General features: G+C 37.1%; 1 protein-coding gene across 4 annotated transcripts in view; it reads left to right on the forward strand.

Annotated features, from left to right (window-relative positions):
* Nucleotides 1-11,089: 11,089 nt before the first annotated feature.
* The window catches only part of ARHGAP5 (Rho GTPase activating protein 5), a 79,397-nt gene continuing 66,414 nt past the window's right edge, over nucleotides 11,090-24,072 (forward strand). For 2 of the 4 annotated variants that reach the window (XM_061394918.1, XM_061394921.1), the window contains exon 1: nucleotides 11,358-11,552. The gene's annotated coding sequence lies outside the window, so the exon portion shown is untranslated. Of the gene's footprint in view, nucleotides 11,176-11,356; nucleotides 11,553-24,072 lie in introns of those variants that run through there. The other 2 variants (XM_061394919.1, XM_061394922.1) reach the window with 2 other exon arrangements.

A 24,072-nucleotide genomic window follows, 5' to 3' on the forward strand; every position in this document is an offset into this window, starting at 1 on the left:
GAATGGCCTCTTTGTCATTTAGTGGTATGGCACTAACCTAAAAATTGCAAAACACAAAACCATGAGATTACAACTTTGACAATAGAAGAGAAAAAAGTGAGTTAGAGTACCTCTAACGATCAGAATCTGAAAAATACCTTAATTACAAAAGTAATTTGAGCAAGTTAGTTGTTTAGTTAGACTAAGGAGAAATTATTGTCTATTCAAACTCGTCATTCTACAGAAAATTTTATCTGTCTATGCTTGGCATGTTTAAAAGGAGAAATTATAGATAATGAAACTATTAGAGAATAATAGAAATTGAAAGACTTATTTGCTCTTCACTAAAACATGTAATCTATGGACCTAGTTCTCAGTTAATATCCAATCCTAGAACATGAAAATGAGCTCACTGCAAGCAGAAATCATGCCTTTCACATTTGTATTTTTGATTTGAGCACAGTCTTTGGTACATAGTGGGTACAAAGTGATAGTTGTTGAATGAGAGAGTATATCAAAAAAATATTCCAGAGAGATGGTCTACTTAGGTTTCAGAATTCTTGTTGATTGTATTCTATCTGCCAGACAGTATAATTTTAAGGAATGTTGTGAACAAGAAGATATGATTAGTATGTGCAGTGTTAAAAAAAAATCCTCTTTTTAAAAAGTCCAATAAAATATATGGACAAATAAAAAGTATATAAGATGAATATGCAAGAAAGTATATATGATAAATGTGTTTTTAAGAAAATTACCCAGAGATAGCCACTGTTAATATTTTTATCTATTTTCTGCCAGGCTATTTAAGTATTTACATGTTTGTTCATATGTTTGAACAAATTTGGAATCATACTGAATTTCTAAAATACATCAAACTCCGAGTATATCTCATATGTGAAATAATCCAGAGTGAACTTAAAATAATTACCCTATAACCAGCTTACACTCAATATATCACTTTCAAACAGAGTGAACTTAAAATAATTACCCTATAACCAGCTTACACTCAATAATATCACTTTCAAACAACAAGCGTTCTCAACATGATTAAACTAAAAGCAAAAACCTAAATAAGATTTGGACCAATGTAACAGGACTAGGGAGACTAAGATTTCCAATTGTCAGCATTCCTAGAGTGTCCCACTTTGTATGAAGACTTTCCATTTTCAAATGAGGACATTTCATTTTAGCAACTTAGACAGTATTTCATTTTAGCAACTTAAAGAGTATTTATATGATGGTATTATCAATGCAGTGGACATGCACTTGGGCAAACTTTGGGAGATAATGAGGGACAGAGAGACATGGCGTGCTGCAGTCCATGGGGTCGCAAAGTGTCAGACATAACTGGGCAACTGAACAACAAGAGTATTTATTCTCAATGTTTTAGGAGAGTTTAATAGGCAAGCCGTCTTTGTAAGCTGCAGGTGTACAAAGTGGCATCTGATTTCTGAAGATATCTTAACAAACACCTATTATTGTGATGATTTAGCTAAAAATACTTATCAGAATGGTGGGCTGTGGTAGCCAATTACAACAAGTTAACTGATGAGATGTTTGGAGAGGGTGAAGAGTTTTACCCTCAGGTAAAGTCAAAGAATTGTCAGCAGCTTGTTCCAATACAAGGTGAACATACAGAATGCTGTCAAAGCCAGAGCTCTTTTATTAGAATTATTATGCCACTTGGGATGCATACCACAGAAACACAAACCCACAGGCCACTCTGCAGATGTATACATAGTAAATCGGAAAACAGTATCCAAACTTCAGTAGCCTCTCTTTTTTTCTAATCCCTAAATCACTGTGGAACATGATTTCTTTGAGGCCAAGAAGCTGCCTTCCACTGCAAAACCCTAAAAGGCATGGCAGTATTTTGAGGTATCAAATGAAAAGATCACTTTGAAGTGCTCTAAAATTGTATTCCCTTGGCTTAAAAGAGTTAACTCACTTTCAAAAACTCTTACTAACTGAAAATGAATTAGGCACCAAGGAGAAGAAGGTTAGCTGTAGTAACTCACTTTTGGTTGAAATCCCTCAAAAATTCTGCTCAAGGCTTGTGCTATTGAGATAGAGATCCCAGTTGTCATGAATCAGGGAGCATGTGGCTCACTGTTTAACAGTCCTTCACTCAGATTTTCTGATAGAATGAGTGTACTGTTTCTACAATAAAATCAAATAGGATAACTGGTATGAAGCCATCCCATTTTAAACAATGAGGAAAAGAAAAGAAAGTCTAAACAACTATGTATTGCCAGTTAAATAAACTGATTGTAAGAATACCCTGGAAGAGAAAATATTTTACTCAATATTTTATCTTTTACAACATTATGCAAGTTGGAAAAAAATATCACAAACATGCAAGGAAGTATTGGGAAATATGAAAATAAAGTCATTGTTGCATTAAGAAAAAGTCTTCAGGATTTTTGGAGAGCAAATTTCAATAGAAGAATTTAAGATCCAATGAGACCCAGAATTATAAGACTAACAACCCAATTTTAAAATAGGCAAAAGATTTTTATAGAAATCTTATCAGAGAAGAGATACCAGTGGCTAAAAAGCACATAAATAGATGTTCAACAGAATTTGTCATTAGGAAAATGTGAATTCAAGGTACTTATAAGATAGTACTTCTTACCCATTGGAACAGCTATAATAAAAAGATAGACAATAAGAAATATTGACCGGATTGTAGAGAAACTAGAACCCTCATACACTGCTGATTGAAATATAAAATGATAGAATCACTTTGGAAAATATGTGGCATTTTCTTATAATATTAAAAATAAATTTACTATATGACCCATAATTTTCACCTGTAAGTATCTACCCAAGAGAAATGAAAACATATATACATGCAAACATTTTTGTATTCATAGCAGCATTATCCATGGTAGCTAAAAAAGTGCAAACAATCAAATGTCAACTAGCTGGTGAACAGATAAACAAAATGTGGTAAATACATCCAATAGAATACTACTCAGCAATGGAAAGGAAGCAATTCCTGATGCATCTGAAAATACGAATGAACCTCAAAAATAGTGTAAGTCAAAGAAGCCAGACACATGAGACCACATATTGTATTATTCCATTTATATTAAATGTCCAGAATAGGCAAGTCCTTAAAGATGGAAAGAAGATTAGTTGTTGTCTGGGGTGATGGTAGAAATAGGACTGACCGTAAGTGGCATGGGTGAGACCATGAGCACCTGGATACTATTAATAAATAGGATTGTGAAGACCCAGAATTGGCTACTGGATGCCGGAGGCTATATTGCTGATTGGGGGGTGGGGTGGGGGAAGAATGATGAATAAATTGTGGGAGTATAAAGGACTGTAAGCTTAGAAACTACAAAGCAATCTTTTGTCAAAGAATGTTCAGAGAAGCTGCCCTTATAACAGGGATATGACTGGCTTGTTCTAGGAATAGATTTTAGAGATGGGTTTTGGAGGAATGCAATTAGTTTAGTTTCATCAGGATGAATTTTTTTTTTTCCTTTTCCTTTGTAGGGAGGGATGAGGTACAGGCCTCAGACAAAACTTACAGAGAAGCTAAGAGTAACAGCTTTGTCCTGGGTGTGATGGTGAGTGTGGGTGGGTGTTAAATTAAGTGTGAAACAGGAAGGAGTGAAGCCTGGTCTGTGGGCTAACCTTGCAAAATAAATTCAAATTCCATAGTGTTACAGTGGCAAAGGGACCATTTAGGGACACGGAAACTTCAGAGATATTCCTTGACTTCTGAAGGTCACACAGTAAGCAGAACCTGAGATAACAAATTCAAGTCCCCTGATCCCCAGTTTGGTGGTCTTTCCACTACACTAATTTGTGCTCCAGCATTCCTTTGTATTGTAGTAAGAGCATCTTCACCTTTCTTTAAATTGGTAATTGATTGTGCTGTGCTGACGATATAGCCAAGGAGGAGTTCTACAAGATAAATTTCTGACTTAGAAAAGCAACCCTTTGTTGCTTTGGGGTGATAGGAAGTCAAAGGTAACCTGTGTGCGGTGCTGTGTGTGCTTAGTCACTTAGCCATGTCTGACTCTTTGCGACCCCATGGACTGCAGCCCGCCAGGCTCCTCTGTCACTGGGGAGTCTCCACACAAGAATACCCGAATGGGTTGCCATGCCTTCCTCCAAGGGATCTTCCCAGCCGAGGGATCAAGCCCAGGTCTCCTGCATTGCAGGTGAATTCTTTATTGACTGAGCCACCAGGGAAGTTAAGTATCAGCAAATCCACATGGGAAACCTTCCAAATGGAACACATTTTATCATAAACCTTGTAGTACAAAGGGAAATACCAGAGCATGTCGAAAGATCAGCTCAGTTTTATCAATATTAGACAAACTATCTATTGTCTATATCTGAAAATTTTTGTGCAGAGTTTTAGTGTGGAAAAAGAGCTTAAAAATAGAATCTGTGCCATGAAATCATCAACAGTAGAGGCAATGCTATTGGCAGATTTACATAATTTAAAATAAGTCAGTTAAAACGTATGTTCTTTGCTTGATTTGCTTTGGTCTGTAAGAACATTTAAAAAGTCATCAAAGACAATACAATCTAGTGGTGGAAATAATAGGTTTGCCTAGACCATTTCATTCCATTACATCAGAGGCTCCCGCAGACAGACAGTACCCAAGGTGGCCTGTAAAATGCCCAAGAGAAAATTAAGAGAGAAGGACAAGAAGATGGAGAATCAAAAACTAAAAAGGAAGAAGGAAGAAACAGCTAAAGTAGGAGTAAGGGGATAAACAGTGAAGAGAAGAAAAGGCAAGAATAAAAAAGGAAATTAGTAGATGTATATAGAGACAGTTCAATTGCTTCAAGACAGTTTACCTTATTCTGCTTTTTACATTGCCTTTCTTTTTCAATTTTCAACCAGTATAATTCCAATTTTTATTGCAAAAAATTTAGGAAAAATTTTAATTGCAGAAAAAGCAAAAAGAATAAAGTAAACACTTGCTATAATATCACCATGTATATGAAATCTCTTGTTCAGTCACTAAGTCATGTCTGGCTTGGACTGCAGCACACCAGGCTCCCCCTTCACTATCTCCCGGAGTGTACTCAAACTAGTGTCCATTTAGCTGGTGATGCCATCCAACCATCTCACCCTGTCTTCCCTGCTTCTCCTCCTGCCCTCACTCTTTCCCAGCATCAGGGCCTTTTCCAGTGAGTCAGCTCTTCACATCAGGTGGCCAAAATATTGGAGTTTCAGCTTCAGCATCAGCCTCAGTTCTTCCAATGAATGTTCAGGGTTAATTCCCTTTAGGATTGACTGGTTTGATCTCCTTGCTGTCCAAGGGACTCTTAAGAGTCTTCTGCAGCACCACAGTTCAAAAGCATCAATTCTTCAGTGCTCAGCTTTCCTTATGGTCCAACTTTCACATCTGTACATGACTACTGGAAAAACCATAGCTTTGACTATACAGACTTTTGTTGGCGGAGTGACATCTCTGCATTTTAATACAATGTCTAGGTTTGTCATGGTTTTTCTTTCAAGAAGCAAGCATGTTTGAATTTCATTTCTGCAGTCACTGTGTGCAGTGATTTTGGAGCCCAAGAAAATAAAATCTGCAACCGTTTCCATTTTTTCCTCATCTATCTGCCATGAAGTGATGGGACCAGATCTTAGTTTTTTGAATGCTGAATTTTAAGCCAGATTTTTCACTCTCCTCTTTCACCTTCATCAAGTGGCTCTTTAGTTCCTCTTCACTTTCTCTCATTAGAGTGGTATCATCTGTATATCTGAGGTTGTTGATATTTCTTCTGGAAATTTCGATTAAATCTCTAGTAACATGTTAGTTAATAATACTGTCATCTTGTTTTCAAAACATTTTCTTTTTATAAAAATAGAATTGTACTTCCTTCATTGCTTTGTAGTCTAATTTTTTTCACAGAAAATATGAATATCTGTCTACCTCCATAAATATATACTTTTAAAATATTTAAAATTTATTTTTAATTTAATCTATTTTTAATTAAATCCACTTTATTTAATTTTAAAGAATCTGATTTATAGGACACAGAGCTTTTATCAACTTTTGTCATTTTTACTTTGTTATCATGTTTGTAAAATCTCAGAATTTTTAATGTAAATACTTTGGGGGGAAAGAATAGAAGAGTTGTTTAATGTCTACACCTAAGAGAACCAAAGCTAGAAATAAATGCAGTATATGCCAGAGCCCTGTGCTGGGCTGTGCTGAAGAGAGATGGGAAGCCTATTTGGGGAAAGATGAGTGTTATTATTCTTCACTATGTAATAGGTATGCTTGAAAGAACCAGTGCATTCATCAGAAAAAAAAATCACATTGTTATTTGTGACGCTTTTTGAAGAAAATGCTGAAGCACGGATTGGCAAGACATTCATCATCTACTGCAATTTATAATAATAGGTGGAAATAACAAAGCCTTAATTGTGAAGAGATTAGACGCCTTATTATTGATTTCAGAAACTGTTAGTTGCACCAGTTCTTTAGAATATTCCTTGACACTTTAGACCCATGGTTACTTGTCACTGGTAACTCACAATTACCTACCAGGGAGATGTAATATGGAGAAATATAGGTGGTACTTGGGGAAGGACATCTAACTCAACTTTCACAAGCTAATTCAGCAATTTGTCTAAATGATTTGTATTTTCCGAAGTGATTATCTCAGCTGGTATTTCAAAATAAATCCAAAGTCTTCTGTTAGTAATAAATCCATAGAAATCCATAAAACCTAGAGTGTTTCATATTATTACTACCAAATGTTTACTGAACTTTCTACTAATCAAATTCTAGTTATTGAACAGGGCCAAACATTCATCTGTGATGCCTACCTTGAGGGGCTTACAATCTAGAGAGTGGGAATACAGATATTCACAAAAATTATGTGTATAGTTAAATAGTCAAGCAATACAGGTTCCTGTTTCCCACTGTAATGATTTAAAATTACAGTGGTAACAATCTCAAAGAGAATTCTTAGGAACCTTTGCAGTTAGTTTTTAGCTTTATGGGGTTAAACTTATTGGGGTTGATTAAATTCAAGCTGTGATCTTTCATAAAAACTCAATGGAGGGTCCAGATGGCTCAACAATACCTCCTTTTGTGAGAGGAAATAACTTGAAGATTTTTGTCTAATTAAAGTATTTGTGCTGGTGGGACCTGAATGAATTGTTATTCCTTTAAAAGGAGTCTGCATTACAAATAACTTTATAAAATACTAATTATTCAAAAACATAATTTTAATTTTACTCTTTCAGTTATGTCCGAGGACCAGAGCAGCATGAATGTAACATTTTGAAGTTAGACTCTGATACCATCTTTGGGATTTCAGTCTGAAAATACAATTCTGAAAAATTAACAGAACAAGGTTTTGTGGGACAAAATGCCAATAAGGTCATTGCGTTTCTTTCCTACTGTTCCAGTCCCATGCTCACAATTACCTTAACTCTTGTCAAAATATTTTCTACTGTAATAGCCAAAACATAATTAACACCTTTTCTTCATGCTGAAAATATCATTGGTAGCCATAAAACAAATTTGGAGAAAGCTTTTCAGCACCTTAACTCAGCAAATGGCCACTGTGGTTATACTGTGGTTATTGGTTATTGGTATTGCCTGCTCATGGGAGTAACACCCCATAATACCCTGCTTTCTCTCCTCCCAATAGCTCTAACTATACGGGATATGGAGAAAGAGAAAGGTTGAGGGAGGAGGTAGGGGTTAGGTGGGGTATGGAAACAAGTCGTGAAATTCTGTGGGAAATTAGACATGAAATAACCTTTCTGTTATTGTTATTTGCCTGTTATTCTCCAACTTTTTCATGTATTTTTCCTGTAATCAGGGTGATATTCTGAGATAGTATGTTTTCCAAAAGCCTGTCTTAATGTCAGACAGGCAAAAAGTATGGGTTAATTTTGTCATGAATGGAAAGGCCCTTTATGGCTTTTCCTGTATTTTTGGTTCAGGGTACAAAAGCCAAAGTAGTTATAATCAGAGATTTCCAGCAGGGGGTGTACCCACTTCTATAGGGTAAGTTCTTTTGAAACCAAATCACATCAAACATCTGAATATTATATGTAGTGTTACTGCTGATGGTAAAAGCTGGAATGTTGGTAACATTTTTTATGGCTATCATCTCTTTTGATCCTAAAAAGACTGTGCATATGAATACTTTGTTAGGATGTGTTAAAGAAATAGAAATTTGTGGAGGATATTTAAATTAAAAACCTAAAATGCCTGACTGAAATCTTACTCTGCTAATTTTTTCAAAGTAAATGAAGAACAAAGCTTTGGGTGATTTTAATTATCCAGTGGAGAACAAGTGCTTAAATTTTTTCCTTTTTAGATAAGAAGAGTAGTTGATCCGAGAGGGACTGGTGATATTTACTCTATCTCTCCAGAGTGTTTCTGTGTGTATGTAAAATGATAAGTTGCTTATTTTCTCAAAGTTTTTTTTGTTTTGTTTTGGGTGGGGAGGGTTGGTAAAGTTTAAAGCTGTTTCCCTGAAGGCATGGTTCCTGATCAATTTTAAAATATGCCATATTATCCTTGAGTTTTATTTTCTGCTCTTTATAGCCTTTAATTGATATATCTAAGCATTTTTAACCATAGAACTTTGACTCCCTTTTTCCATTTTCAGATTTTTATTTATGCAGAAAACTGTAGGCTTTCTTTTTCGAGAGGAGCAGATACAAAAATTAAAATGATATAAAAATTTGTTAGTTATTTGTACTGGTAAGCAGCTCACCAGTGTATTAGTATTAATAAGGAGCGAAGTTGTAAAGTTCAGACTCCTTAATTCAAGATGGATGATATAGGAGGACTAAAGAGTAAAAACAATGTCAGTTATGACAATTATCATTTGAAAACCATGGCTTCCCCCTCTCCCTGCCCTGCTTCATTTTCTTGTGTCTATATTATGAAAAATATAAATTTGAAAAGTCTTTTTTTGTCTCCAGTGTTATGTCCTGATTCTTCAGTATGATGTCCTGTTTTGAAGAAAACAGTAATATGTAAAGAATGTTAACACCTTTAAAAGCCCTGATTTGACTTTGGTTTGTACTGATACATGCCATGGTTATGAAATTTCTGATTATTTAGGAAATAATTTTTATATTAGGGTGGACACCCTATTATAGTACTTAATACTTCAACATCAAAATACTAGCTTTGAATTGGCTTCTTGTACTTTTAGGAACTTTTAATACAAAGGTCAAAAAACGCATTTAAATGCATGGACTTTCCAACCTGTACAAGTGATGTGTGTATTAAGGCATTAGTACCGCATTTTGATGGGTCCACTCTCCAAAATTTCCTCCTCTCCTCTTTTTCTTCCTTTTTTGTATATTTTCTTTTTTTGCAAGTTTTCTGTAGTGTCCTTTTTCCTTGCCTAGGGTTTATAACTGAAAGAAATAAGTACCTAGGTACCTCACTTAACCTATTTGGTACCATTCAGATGCAAGGGAGTGGCTGGAGGAAGTAATTTTAGTCATGCCTTTTTAAAATTAGGGAGCAAGAGACATAGAGAAATTAAACATCTATTCTGCTTTTGTCTATTAAGTTTACCTTAGAGAAATATGGAGTAGAAGGGCAGGGGTGTGGAAGAAAGAAACAGGACTTCTGCTGAAATTTTGTGGCAGATTTACTGACAAATATTTTCTAACAGATTTTTACCAAAAGGCAGTTTTGTTTTTCTTTACTGACAGACCCTAAACGTACTTCTGGTTGGAAGCAGCTGCATCATTATAACACTAAAAAGCAACCTTGGCTAACTAAAGTACCTTATGTAACATAAGAAGTAAAGAATACTTTAAATTTAAAAGCCTTTTTTATATGTTTACTTATGATGAGCCGTTTTCAATGCAGGAAATAAATCTACTCCCCAAAAGAAATTGGCCCCCAAGTTACTTCTTTCTTTTAAACATAACAAATTGGAGTAGATTTATGTTTTTGCTCATTCATTCTTTCATCTGCCGGCAGCTATTTTAAGAACTACGTGTAAGACAGATTCTGATGACCTTGGGAAAGTCACAAGACCTCAGTTTCTTCAGTGATGAAAGAAAAGACATTTTTCAACCGCCCTTTAACCACGACTCAATGCCAATGCTCAGATGAGAAATACGCCAAAAGCCCAGGGTACCTCCAAACTTGTGTAATTTCTACGTCTCCAAAAATATTGACTATATTTGAGACAGTATAATAAAAGCCAGGTGACCGATGGTTCCTAAAGGTTTGCTCAGTAGTAGTGTGAGCAGGGGTCTTCTGGGCCACCTGAATTCAATCCGCCCCATGTCTCGGCATCTCGCTCAATTTCCTTAAAAATGGATTAAACCGAAGGCCTGCCTCCGTCCCTGTGCGGTGTCGACGGAGAAACGGAATCTTCTTGCTCCCATGGAGTTTTGCTTTCTGGGTGAGTACGGCACCAGGTCCCGGGCGGGTGCCGTCTAGTTGGCCAGAGATCCCAGGCAGGAAACTGGCTGCACACGCGGGAGCATGTCCCTGAGAACGAGCGTGGTGCATATATTTTCCTCTCTTGAATTCTTTAATACTCAGAAAGCGTAAGCTGATTTATCGAGAATCATTCAGTGCCCATGCGATGTTTGTAACGGCTAACATAATATCAGGTCCCTTTGCAGTACTGTGGTTTGCTCTCTGTTACGGCCAGAAACCGGAACAGAAGGAAAGGGAGAAAGCAGGGAAGGTGGAGACGACAGTGCTCAGAGCTGCATGGTCGGCAGCTTCTAAAGCGTGGAGGATGGGACGGAGGAGGAGCAGAATACGGCGAAAGGGGGAAAGCAAAGGAAAAATATTCACGCCAATGGGTAAAAGGGAAAAGGTGAGAAGGAATGGAGTAGGAGAGGGAACCAATGGATGGGAGAGGCGGAGGAAGAAGGGGGAGGGGCAGAAGCCAATGGGGGAGCCGGGACGCGAGCGAGAACGCGGCCCCGCGCACTCGCTCCCTCCCTCTGGCTCCGGCGCTCGCGCCTTCCCAGGCTCCCGGGAGACGAGGGCAGGGGCGGGGCCCAGCCGGGCGCGCGGCGCGGGAGGCGTCGGGAGGTGAGGGCGGCGGGGGCGGGGGATTGTGGGGAGGGCGGTGCGGGTGCGCGCGCGCGCGCCCCGTCGAGGTTGCGCCGCCGCTCCGCCCCCGGCCGGGTGTGTGGCAGCGCGCGCGCGCGTGTGCGTTCCGGCGGTGCGCGCCGGGAGAGATGCTGAGGTAAAGTTCGGGAGAGAGGGAGAGATCCGTCAGCGCGAGGGAGCCCGAGTGGCCGCCATTACTGAACCCGGCGCGGCGGCGGGCGCCGGGGAAGGGGGGAGGGACGGGGCCGCCGCTGGTGGCGGGGAGGGAGGGAGGGTGGGTTACCCGGCCACGGGAGCCGTAGGGCTTGAGGTTTCGGGGCGTGTGTGTTGGGGCGGGCGGGGGGAGGTGGCTGAAGGGACGCGGCGCTCGGTGAGCGCGCCAGGGAAGAGAGGCGAGCAGAGAGTGGAGGAGGAGGCGGCGGCGGCGGGAGCGCTCCCCAGGAATGTCGCTGCCGCCGCCACCACCGGGGCCGCTGCCGTTGAGGAGGAGACGGAGGAGACCGACGGTGTTAGGTAGGACCTTGCGACTCCCCGCTCCTCTGGGCCTGCCCGTTCGCCCCCTCCCCGCCGGGGACCCTCCCGCCGCCCACTGCCCCGCTCGGTCGCCGCCGCCGGTTGTAACCAGTTCAAGGGGCTGGGGCCCCGCCGCCGCGGAGGGGAGCCCGGCGCCGCGCTCTGTCCTCGCAGGCCGGGGCGGGGAGCGGCTGCCGTGGGGGGGAGACGGGCGGCGTGAAGGGCAGAGCGGCCGGGGGAGGGGGCGCTTTCCCCACAGGTGATGGGGCAGGGGTCGGCGGAGGCCTGGTGGTGGCCGGAGTCCTCTCCAGCCCGCCGCCCTCACTTGCCCTGGTCTCGGGTGGTGCGTGGGGGAGGAAGGTGGCGGTGTCTATTAGCCGGGCGGCTGCTGTTAACGAGTTCCACCTGGAAGGGGAGAGGTGGGGTGGGCGCATATTCGCGGAGACACAGTCTTCATTGCAAACTTGAGCGCCTTTCTGGGGGATCGGCCCTTTCACTTTTTCCCCCTAGCTCCCCCCGAACCCTGGGTTCTGTTCACCAATTTCTTGACTGCTCTTAAAGCTCGGGGTAGGATGTGAGAAGTTGCACTGCGCAACCGAAACACAAGAGTCCTAAGGGTTGGCTGCGGCTGGGTTGAGGCTTTGAAATTGAGTTTTCGCTAGAATAACCTCTAGATTTTCCCTCTGTTTCCACTAAAGAAAAGTATCGGGGTGGGGGTGGGGAACTGCGCGGGAGCGCGCGCGCACTTATCCACACATAAATACACTCACTCCCTCTCACCCTCCCTCTCCAGCGTTATTAGAAATGCAAGTGAGGTGGAGGCTCAGGGTGTAGCTGAGGCTGAAAGGTGCTCGGAAGTCTAGGCAAACTATCAGGACGTTTAGTAAAATTCCGAGAAAGTTGTAAGGAAGATGGTTATGCTTTTACAATATGATAGAAATCCGGTTTGGGCCCATGTTTAATATATGGAATTCGAATGTTTTAAGTATAGACCAAAAGAGGCATACAGATGGTGTGTACGCGCGTTTTTAAGTTTAAATTCCCATCGGTATTTGCTTTTGCATTTGTAATTGGTAGGAGACGACATCATTTTTTTAAAAGTGTTCAGGTATGAAACAGTGAAATGCGTCGCTATGTTTACTGATCTTTTCTTACGCAGTCTTCTACAGGTGTTGGGAGGGCGGGGTTTGCCGACTCCACTTAAATTCCAAAACCAGTATTCATTTTGAATATATTAATAAGTGTTTATTTCCATTGATATTCTTATTCATTTCAGGGACTGTTTCTTAAATCTCCACTCAAGATGGTTCTTTTAACAAAAATTTGATCTGGATTCAACGCTTCAGAAAAGTATTTGGTTGAGTAAAATATGTTAATAAAATGTGTTTGGCAGTACTGTCAATTCCGGTTTATTCGACTTTAATGTGATGAAACTGTACACTTATTTAGTATTCTTAAATAGACATACTGACCATACCGGTAACCTATTAGGCAGTTTTCAGATTAAGATTTCGCTTCCATTTTAAATTGCTTTTTCATTTTTGGCTCTTTCATCTATTTGTTGTTTGAAATTGACCCACGTTTCTTGTATATGGTCGATCAGAGGAAGACACTGGTAAATGCAGACTACCAAAAACTTGCATAGGCCTTGGAGCATGTGATTAAACATACATGATTGAAAATCTGGGTATATCTGTGCATTTAACTTTCAAGAAATAGCACTACTGATCTAATTGACTTAAAGCAGAAATTAGAGCAGTTCAGGTGACTAGATAACAATCGATTTGGTTGTCATGTGTAGGCTGCATTTTTTTTAACCCACTTAAGCATGTATTTTACCATTCTTTGTACATTAATTACAAGAGCATTGGGGAATGGGGTGTGTTACACTTGGATATCCCAGAAAGAATTGTCACAGAATTTTGATATCTTCATCAGTTCTTTAGCACTCCTCTCCCACATTTAAATTACTTTAGCACTTTAGACATTGTATTGCAAAAGTAATGTCTTAATTCTGTCACATGGTACTTAACCTAAATGTTTTGAAACCAGGACCCCACCCCTCTCTCTTTCTGTTTGAAAAGCTGATTTAATCTATACACTTAAACTCTTTTGGAGAAAATTATTTCGACCTTGAGAGTTAAGATTTTTTAAGGAATAAAATATTGTATTTGCATTCTTTTTTTGGAATTGATATTGTGGTACAGCTTAGAATAATATTTTGTAACTCACTTATACATTGAGGAAAAAGTTATTTCTCAAGAAGACTGTACTAAACTTTTACTTTTTCATCATTAATGGTACTTAACACAAGTGTTGCTTTTAGTATTCAGTTCTTAAACATGAAATGGCATAATTGGGATTTTCTTGGTAGCTGCAGAATGTTTTGTCACAACTTAAGTTTCCATAAATATTATTTTTGAAATTTATTTGGACTGATTTTTTCTTTGCATACCCCGAAAGTATGCAGATAATATAGTTGGCTCAAGAAGTGTTGTATAGTGTTCTGTTTTAGTAACATTTGTGTTCCTAAAGGATGTTTGGGGTACACCATGGGAGTTCGGTTTTGCAAAGAACTGTGAAGAAAGTTTGTAAAGTGTTCCATTATTTGGTGACTTGAGTAATCAAGCTCCTATTTGTTTAAGTGAAGGTTGTTGATAATTTTCTCAAACTAGGAAAACAAAGAAAAATATTAGTTCACTGCTTAGAATTTTAGGTATGAACTTTAATTGGTTTTCAAATTCTGTTCCTGTATTTTAGGTATGAACTTTAATTGGTTTTCAAATTCTGTTCCTTGGATCCCTTATGGATTTTTGCTGGGTGCCTTGAGACTTCCTCTGATATCTCACCCTTAGAAACCAGGGCAGCTTTTATTTTTGTCTATTAAAAGTATTCTTCCTAAATACAAGAATTACTTTGAAAAAAAAATCATCTGTATTAAAATTTGTTTGAAAGCGTCCAGTTTGTATTCATTAATTAAGATTACTTTCATTCAGCACTTACGTGCCTGGCCTTAGGGGTACCAAGATAAGTTAGAAATATGTAGCTCAAGCTATAGTTGAAGCGGTAGTAACTTTACAGTAATAAATATTGATGGTTACAAGTACTAAGAAATGTGGAAAAGAGAACCACTGTTTTCTATCAGGGCCTCTTTGGGAAACCTTTACAGAAGAAACATTTGAATTTGAATGTTTTGACTGCAAGTAGAACTTTGAAAGTAAGAGAGACAAAAAAGGTTTTTGTTTTGTTTTCTCTGTATTTTGGAGATTGTCCACAATTCCTTAGATTTGCAGTCAGATAAAATAGGTTGTTAATATTTGATCATGTCTGTATTTTACTCCTTAGAACTATTGGGGAAAAGTTATGCATAACTGTAATTTTTGGGTTAACATAATGACTAGTATGGTTCCCTTTGGTTAGATTTTCAAGCTTTTCATCACGAAGTTTTCATTTTTCTAGCTTCATGTTAGACTTAGTATATTCTATTATCCCTGACCAATATTTTATTGCGCACCTAGGCATTAGGGTGGAGAAGGCGATGGCACCCCACTCCAGTACTCTTGCCTGGAAAATCCCATGGACGGAGGAGCCTGGGAGGCTGCAGTCCATGGGGTCTCACAGAGTCGGACACGACTGAAGCGACTTAGCAGCAGCAGCAGGCATTAGAGTGAAACAAGGAAATGTTGCTCCCTTAAAAGAGCTTACAGCTTTGGTGTGAAGCTTTGGTGCTTGACGATTTAGGAATAAATGCCAGTTTAACACAGTAGAAGAGCCATATACAAAGTAGTAGATATTGATGTAAAAATTGGTGTAAAGAAATTTAAATAAAGGAGATATCCTTTTGAAGTTGCAGGATTGGGATAAGTGAGAAAAAAAGACACTGTAGACCCAAAGCATAAGGAGGTGTGGATAAATTAACGGAGAGAGCGGGGGAGGAATATAAGGTAAAAATGTACAAACTCAGTTTGTACATTGTAAGCCAAATTGAAGGATTTGGGGGAAAATATTAACACAAGGTTAATAGAAGGAGTAATGGGGAAATAAATTATCTCTACATTCCTATCTTTGTTAACTATATTTGGCATTGTCAAACAGCCTTGGAAAACTGATTCTTTGCCTTCTAATAGGGTATACAGTTTGTTCATTTTCTTCCTATTCAGTATTGTGATCCAGCATTTTATATTTCTTTCTATACTTGCCTTTTTAGAACCAAGATAATATCTCTCTTCATTTTCTTCTTTATTTTTGTTTTGGTTGACTGTTAAAGGGAAGGAGAGACAAAGATCCAGATTTCTACTTTACTATCTAAGTTTATAACTCTTGGAATACTTGTTACAAAGGGTATCACATCACATGGTCTCTTAAATTATTTTCTCAAGTTTGTGATCTTGAAGTTGATGTTACTAATCTTGACTTTACCTCATTTCATTTCTGTGTTTTCACTTGTCTTGGTAATACTGTCACCTGAAACTCAAGTGTTAGCACCATCTGTTGCTGAGACTGATTAGTTTTTCTTTAAGAAACTTGACTCATTTGTCTTTTATTTCTTTTATCTAGTAGCCAGTCACCAAAGTCTTTGTCTTGAATGGCTCTTTTCAGTTCTGTGATAGTTCAGGTGCTTTCAAGCCTCTAGTGTTTGCCCATCTCTTAGGCACTGTGCCCCTCCAAATCCAATTTTGTATTTCACTTCTAATTTAGAATGGTTTCTTATTGCTCACTACAAGGTCTAACTTGTATTTGCCCTTGAAGACCTTCCATAGACATATCTTCAGAAATAAGTAAGTTTCTACTTTCTAACATGGCAACTGTACTCAGCCACTCCACAGTAATCACATACCAGGAAGAACTTTTTAAAATCCAAATCCAGTCTCTTTTTCAGAGTTTACTCAAATCCTTAAATCTATTGCAGGAGTCTGCAGATTATAGTCTGTGAGCACAGTCCAGTCTGCTGCTTATTTTGTTTAATGGCTTTTTACATTTTGAAATGGTTGGGGAAACAATTTTGAATAATATTTTGTAATATGTGAAAATTACATGGAATTCTAATGTCATTGTCTATAATGATCATTTGTGTAAATATTGTCTGTGGCTTGTAGTATTTATTGTTTGACCTTTCACAGAAAAAGTTTCAAAGCCCAAATTACGAAGTATTCTAATTTGTACTGATCTTTCATTTCTTTGAGTTCTTATTACATTTATCAGTTTTATAGTGTATCACATTGCCTATGTCTTCTCATCTGTAGTACTTGTTAAAGAGTGGGCAGTGGTTTTCAGCCTTTTTTAAAAAAAAGCATACCTCCTTTTTAGTCTATACCCTTTTTTTGAGATTTTTATTTGACCACTTAATGTTCCTATAAGTAAGAAAATTGTAGTTTGTTTTCCCTCCTGTGTAGTATTACAATAACGAATGGCAAATTATGCCCTTCTCCCCATGTCTCCATTCTCCAAAGTGAGAAGAAAGAACTTGGACCCTGGAAGGGAGTATATTCATAGCTCCCTGGCTTAGTCAGACCACCCTCTCTGACCACCCTATCTAAATTTCTGCCATAAAGCGAAGCAAATAGTAGCTAAGCACAGTATATATTTAATGGGTTGTTTACACAGGTTGATGTAAATGAGGTGACCCTTGATTCTTCTGTTTTCACCACAGAATAAAGAAATGGACTAGGAAGGGCTGAGAATAACTTTGATACCATGTCCTCAGAGACGACATGTTGTTAGAGGAAAGTGTGGATTAAAAATAGTATTGGCAGTAAATCTGTTTGGGAATAGTTTACACCATTATGTTCTGCAGTGAAACTTTTTCAAACAATAAATACTTGAAATATCAAAAGATAAAAATGGGTAAAAAGCAGAATTACCTTTGCTGAGTAGAGTTTGGAAAGATCCCTGACTGCCGCATACTGAGACCCTTCTGGAAGTACCCTTCAGGCTTAATGTTTATAAACTCATTATTTCTGTTAATGAGCAGACTAAAGGTCTTGGGGGAAGAACTGGACTTTCTATATTAGAATATTCTGGAAAAAAAAAAAAAAAGAATATTCTGCAGTGCTATACCTTATGGATCCATAATAGTATGTGATTTTTGTTAATTGTGACTATGAATGTGACTTCAAGATTTTCCAGGATCTGAGTTTGAAGACTGATTCATTTAGTCATCAAATACTTGATCTCCCATGTATATCAGGCGCTGATCTGAGTGCTGGGAATATGATTAAAAAATAAAAAATCATCCTAACGCTCTATCCTGGATCCTGCCAAGATATGCTTTCATGAAGACTAATTTATGGGAATATGACTTTAGCATTCCTTTCAACCTTAAGGTTGTATGCTTATGTGGTACAAACCTTAGTCAAAGAAAATACAGAATATGATTGGCATTAACATTGTTTACTTAACTCTTTTATATGTTAAAATGGCTTTTTCATTTCCTCTTCTAATTTTTATAGCGTAAGTTTGTATTGAGATATACTTAAGTATATTATTAAGGTAATATTATGCCATATTCATCTTTTAGTATACAGTTGATATTTTTTCTCTCAAACTTTTCTAGGTAAGTTTATCTAAGATTGTGGAATATATGATCATCTTTGGGCTTGAATCTGTCTTCTGTCTTGAATATTTGTTTATTTAAGGGATGTTTTCTTTATTTGACCTAAAAAAGATGGAGCAGGGCTTCCCTGGTGACTCAGTGGTAAAGAATCCTCCCTGGTCTGGGAAGATCCCACATGGTGCAGAGCAACTAAGCCCGTATGCCACTGCTATTAAACCTGTGTTCTAGAGCCCAGGAGCTGTAACTACTAAAACCCTGTGTGCCTTAGAGCCTGTGCTCCGCAATAAAAGAAGCCACTGTAACAGGAAGCCTGCACACAAAAATTGGAGTATTGCCCCCACTATCTGTGACTAGAGAAAAACCTGTGAAGCATCAAAGACTCAGCACAGCCAAAAATAAATATTTTTTTAATTAAAAACAAAAAGAATGTAATTACAAAGCTGCTTCTGTGTAATTAGATCTTTGAAGTGTACTTTTCTGTAGTAAATGATTGTGATTTTAAAAAATATTAAGTGTAAAAAATAAAAATTAGGGGATTATTCTGACTGAATACAGGCATACTTTGTTTTATTGTGCTTTGCAGATCCCGAGGGTTTGCACATTGATAGTTTTTGGCAACCTTGTGTAGATCAAGTGTATAGATGCCATTTTTGCAACAGTGTTATTTTTTGATTAAGGTATGTACATATAGACATAATGGAAGCACAGTTAATAAACTACAGTATAGTGTAAACTTTCATATGCATTGAGAAACCAAAAAATTTGTGTGACTCACTTTATTGTGTATTTGCTTTTTTGTGGTGTCTGCAACCAAACATGCAATATCTCTAAGGTATACCTGTACATTATTATAGACCATAGTTAGTCTTTATTCTGATAGCTTAATTTTTGACAAAAATTTTGGAACCTTGAATATATGTATATTTCCTCCATAAATAGCTTTATGATGTCTTTTAGATTAATAAATGGCAACCCACTCCAGTGTTATTGCCTAGAGAATCCCAGGGACGGGGGAGCCTGGTGGGTTGCCATCTCTGGGGTCGCATAGAGTCGGACACGACTGAGCGACTTAGCAGCAGCAGCAGCAGCAGCACTTATTTAGTAAACCTAACATGCTTTACTTTTTACTTTTTTTAACCAGGGAATTAAGAACATTTGATTGTAGTATTTATTAGGCTTCATACATTTATTGAATAGCTACTATGTGGGAAGGACTATTTGGGGCTCTTGGAATATGATGATGGAATGAACAGATTTGTGCATTTGTACATCTTTTTAAACCTAGAATGGGGAGGGGAGAGGGGTAGAGGTAATGACAAGTAATAAAGAAGTTGTAAATTAGGATAAGCAAAGGAGAATTTGGAGATTGTTAGGGAAAGTAAGGGCAAAGGTAGGAACATGTTTAGCTTGTTCAGGATTCTTCACTGTGACTGGAATAGAATGAGGAATGGGGAGAATAAAATGGGAATAGGTCAGAGAGTAAGATATGGTTAGAGAAGGTAGATCTTGTAGTAAGCCATTGAAAAGACTTCACTTTTACTTTTTTGGAGACACGGGAGAGTTTTAACCTCAAGAAAGGGACGGTCTTACGTATGTTTTAAAAGAAATAGTCTGGCTGCTCTGTGAACAGACTGAGGAAGAGGAGCAGGAGTGGAAGCAGAGAAATTAGTTCAGAAACCTTTGGAGGAATGAAGAGCCAGAGATGAGAATGGAATGAGATCAGATTTATAGCAATAAAGGTAGTGAAAAGCAATGATTTCTGAATGTATTTTGAAGATGAGGCCAGCATGAATTTTCCTGACAGCATATAGTAACTTGGAAGTGTAAAATATTTTTTAAAATATACTTTTTATTAATTCATGAGTGCAACAGTTTTGTGAAAAGTTACAAAATTTAGTTTAAATCCAGAATTACTAAGACTCTTTCAGTTGACTAGATTCCTTATAGAGCTTTAAAAAAATTTTTTTTTATTTTTGCAGAAGGCCACTTCGTGTTATTAAAACTCCATTAAAAGGATCATGTTGTGTTTGAATGACTTAAAACGTCTCAAAACTTAATTGTAGAGATAGCTTCATTTCAGCACAGTTGTCCAACTTAAAGATTATACATTGTTGTTAATTTCTGTAGAGATACTTATTCTAAACATTTCCTTGAAAGTGTATAGGATAATCTTAAAAGCACGAGGAGAAATTACATTGCAGGTTATTAGAAGTAGCACTAATGCTTAAGAAGGGCTTCCCTCGTGGCTCAGTGGTAAAGAACCTGCCTGCCAATGCTAGAGACATGGTTGAATCCGTGGGTCGGGAAGATCTGGAGAAGGAAGGAAATGGCAACCCACTCCAGTATTCTTGCCTGGGAAATCCCATGGACAGAGGAGCCTGGTGGGCTACAGTGCATGGGGTTGCAAAAGAGTTGGACACGACTTAGTAAACATCAGTGACAGTGCTTAAGAAGGTAAAGATTGGTCATCAAGAGAGTCAACCCTGTAACTTTGAGTAGGTCATTATTGCTTTTTATCTTGGTTTCTTTTTTTTTTTTTTTTAACAAAGATTAAGTTATGTCAAAAATAGAAAAGCTATGTCTAGATCGACATAGTCAAGTATTAACCATTAAAAATACTTGAAAGGAGTTTTCAAATTGAATCTAACAGCCTGCCTATAGACATTGGCCATTAGCTTGTTAGTGGGAAATTTTAAAAAGGCATTCTTTTTTTCTCAGTACAAAAGAAAAACTACCTTGGTTAGTTAATAGTGTGCAATTTTGACTTGAATAGTGAGGGCCAGTGGATTAATTACATAAACTATCCAAGTGTCTGAAAGTAAATTTCCTTATAAACCTGTACAGAAAGTATAACTTTCTTCCTTGAGGTAGTTATACCATACTCACTCAAATGACAAAATCTTTTCAAGGACAAGATGACAATAGTTTTCTAGTCTAGGGTTTCTGAAACTTTTTTAAAATCTGAAAATACTTTTAAACTAAAGCTTCTGAGTTAAGTAAACCTGTAAATCAGATAGGCACTGCTCTGGTGAAGAGTTGGAGAGAGCAACTATTTATTTGTCCAGCATTCTTTCCTACCTCTAGATAAATGAATTTTCTCACCAGATAATCACTATATGGTGACTCATGACAAAAACTCTGGATCTGACTTCAAAAGGCCAGCAGGTAGCCTGCCTGAGAACATTGTTACTAGAAAGAACGTGGATGTTCTTTACTGTGTCTTAGTGGTAGTTTACTGTGAATTTGGTCTGTAAACCACACATGTCACACAAAGCTACCTTATTTTTAATTTGAACTTTAATATTTGTAAGTCAGAGACTGCCACTAATTAGGATGTGTCAGAGCCTTAGTACTGAAAATTTGTCAATACAATAGAGTTTTATTTCTCTGTTAAATAAAAAGCCTTCTAGTTTTCAATGACTGATAAAAGGATGATGACTTCATGCTTCCATTCACCTTACTTTTAAGGGCTTTTTCTTTCTGAAACTTTAAAAATTCATTTTGTGGTAGTGTTTTTATTTTGACTTTTATGCTGGATAACTTTAGATAGAAAAGTGTTTCCGTCTTCTGAGGTTTATGCTCTAGGAGAGCATGAATGATTCTTTTAATGTGTTTGGATAGGTATTTGTAAAATATATTAACCAAGATGTAACTATTATGATAAGGATTAGATTTGTAGTTGAAAATTTTCCACAATACTCAGGTCTATATAACATACTGTTACTTTTCTATTGAAAATTTTGTGTCTCTTAAACTGGAAAGCAGGGAACAGTCTTTCATTGCTTTGAATTGCTCTTAATTTTCAGAATAGATGTTTGTCCACCAGAGTTAATCAAGAGCTCTGCGTAGGTCTAGTGTTTGTAGAATTCAATGTAAAAATTCCCCAAAGAAATCGCTGGTTATGTTTTCTTTTGGTACACATTTAAAAGGATATCGTCTGCAATTTTTTGCTTGTTTAGTAAGAAAGAAAGAAAGATAGACTTTGTATTCTGCTGTTTGAAGGGTTTTTTTTTTTAATCATTTGTTATGGAATCACCATGCTATTTTCACAGACTAATTTCCCTTTTTATTGCTCTTTATAATTTTGTTATCCAGTTAGTTCACTGTTTTCTTTTCAGTAAATATCCATTAAGTAGCCCAATTGTTCTTTTGTGTGGTTTAAGTAAAGAATGTTAAACTTGATGCTCAGTGCAAATATTCAGTTTGATCACATTAAGATTTAAAAATTTTTTTACTTGATAAAAGAGAGTTAATAGGATTGAGTGGGACTGCCCTAATTTCTTACACTGCTAGTTATTGTATGTACTGCTCTCGGATAAATACTGGCAAATCACCAGCCTGAACACGTCATTTTTTAATAAATCTTCAACAGCTTCCTTGATTGCAACAATCAAATCTTAAAAACAGAACTTAATATTTATTAAGCATTTTTTCTTTGCATTTAACATTAACAAAGAAAAACTTAGTTCTTAAATTTGTTTAGATAGGCAGCTCCATTTTATACATGGGGGAACCGTGTCTCAAAAGATTTAGGGTTTTACTGTTGTTGTAAACTAATAAATGTTAGGAATTTAATTTGAAGTCATTTCCATTTACTCATGATTTTCTACTACTGATTTTGGTGCTTCAACATTATATTACACAAGTGAACCTAGTATTTTGCTTGAGTGTTTGGTGGCTGATACAGTTAAAATCAGTATTTCATTGAGGTTGCTAGGATAAACTTAGATAATACAAGAATAAATCTTGATATTTTATTTTAAAATATTATATTAGAAATATAGTAAAAATTTTAAATTGCAAGAATAATTTCTTTTTACCATTAGTATAGCAGATGTGGACTATAATCTTAATAGATATTTACTTGCAATTTTGAGGGTAGTGGAGAAACCACATATTTGGGGCAAATAGTGGTTATTTTCTGACCTTTTATTTTTTTTCCCCTCGTGGTCTTTATGATCTTGTATTTTGTCTGGATTGAAGATATTTTTCATATATGTTGATGTACATGACTGGATATTTTCCTTGTGAAATTTGGTATGGTAGAAATTATGTATTGCTTTTAATTAAACCTCAAAAGAATGTGAAGAGTCTCCAAATAAACCATTATAAGAGACTAATTCATTGTTTCCACACAGATAAGCTGAATTAAATTACGTGCAAGTCTTATGGGTTATTTGTTGTTGTTTTTATATCAAATAATTCTAAAAGATTGTCTCAGATATATAATCTTAAAATTCTTGAGCTTTGTGCTACTCAAAATATGATCTGGGAGCTTTTTGTAAATACTCTGAGAGGAAATAAATGCAGGAATCAAGAACATTTAGAAACAGTTTGGCAGTAATTTTTTGTCTCTTGAATCTAGTAAGAAATTGGGGCCTACATTTTTTAAAAGATTTCATTCAGATTAAAAATTTCATTGTGTTTTTAAAAATTGACTTGCGTATATGAAATAAAAATTGGTCCTTAGTTTGAGAAGTGTTGATCCAGTTAATCACTGTAACAGTTTGTATTAACTGTTCATTTTTTCCTTTTTCTTATTTACGTATATGAATATATTTAATTGGTTTTGTATATAATATTTGATTGCGTAAGATTTAAAAATGCTAAGATCTTGCTAAATTCACATGAAATTCCATGTTAGGGAATAAGGTTTGAGGAACCATGTAAGAGAAAGCAGATAGGTTTTTAAGTTGTGAGAGAGTTGTTAAGGCAACTAGTTTGTTTTAGTTATTATCAAACATAGCCTCCAGACAGAGAAGACAGGAAAATTGAGGGAAGGGAAGGACTAGAAACAAAATGCATATTTGGTTAATAGGGTTTTATTTTAAAGTTTGTAAGATCACATTAAAATTTGTATTTAGTTTTTTTAGTTGTTAGATTTGCCTTAAATTTTGAGGTCATCTTGCACTTTTAACAGTAAATCATAAACTGTCTTTGGTGATTTCTTAAAATACTGTGACATTG

The sequence above is a fragment of the Bos javanicus genome, chromosome 21 (genome assembly GCF_032452875.1).
Source record: "Bos javanicus breed banteng chromosome 21, ARS-OSU_banteng_1.0, whole genome shotgun sequence".
NCBI lineage: Eukaryota > Metazoa > Chordata > Mammalia > Artiodactyla > Bovidae > Bos > Bos javanicus.